The 330-nt window shown below is 58.8% G+C and overlaps 1 protein-coding gene across 5 annotated transcripts in view; it reads left to right on the top strand.

Annotated features, from left to right (window-relative positions):
- The first annotated feature begins 29 nt into the window (after positions 1–29).
- Positions 30–330, top strand: part of GTF2I (general transcription factor IIi) — an 86,632-nt gene continuing 86,331 nt past the window's right edge. For all 5 annotated transcript variants that reach the window (XM_035900491.1, XM_035900488.1, XM_035900493.1 and 2 more), the window contains exon 1: positions 30–125. The gene's annotated coding sequence lies outside the window, so the exon portion shown is untranslated. The remainder of the gene's footprint in view (positions 126–330) is intronic.

The following is a 330-nucleotide window of genomic DNA, read 5'->3' as shown; positions in this document are numbered from 1 at the left end:
CGCCGCGGAGCCGGGCCCCCCTCGGGGGACAGAGCACGGGGTGAGGCCTGAGCCCCTCCCCGGGACCTGCCGGATCCGCGTGGGCCAGTGCCCGAGCGCTGGGAGGCAGCGCAGAGGCAGCTCAGGTGAGGAGTACGTGCAGTGACAGCAGGCGGAATGATTTTTGTCTCTTTTTTTTCTTAAAGCCTAGAGGCCATTGGATTTTTTTTTTTTTTTTTTTTTCCTTCTGTGTAACTGTGAGTTCAGTCTAGCGCTTCAGCTTCACCCTGCAGGTGGCAAATCTGCTCTCTAGTCAGCCGTCACGGGGAGCAGGGTGTCTGGGGAAGAGCG

This window comes from Egretta garzetta, unplaced genomic scaffold (genome assembly GCF_000687185.1).
Source record: "Egretta garzetta isolate BGI_Z169 unplaced genomic scaffold, ASM68718v1 scaffold108, whole genome shotgun sequence".
Classification (NCBI taxonomy): Eukaryota; Metazoa; Chordata; class Aves; order Pelecaniformes; family Ardeidae; genus Egretta; species Egretta garzetta.
The sequence above is the reverse complement of the archived record's forward strand: the minus strand, read 5'-3'. Positions and strand labels throughout refer to the sequence as shown.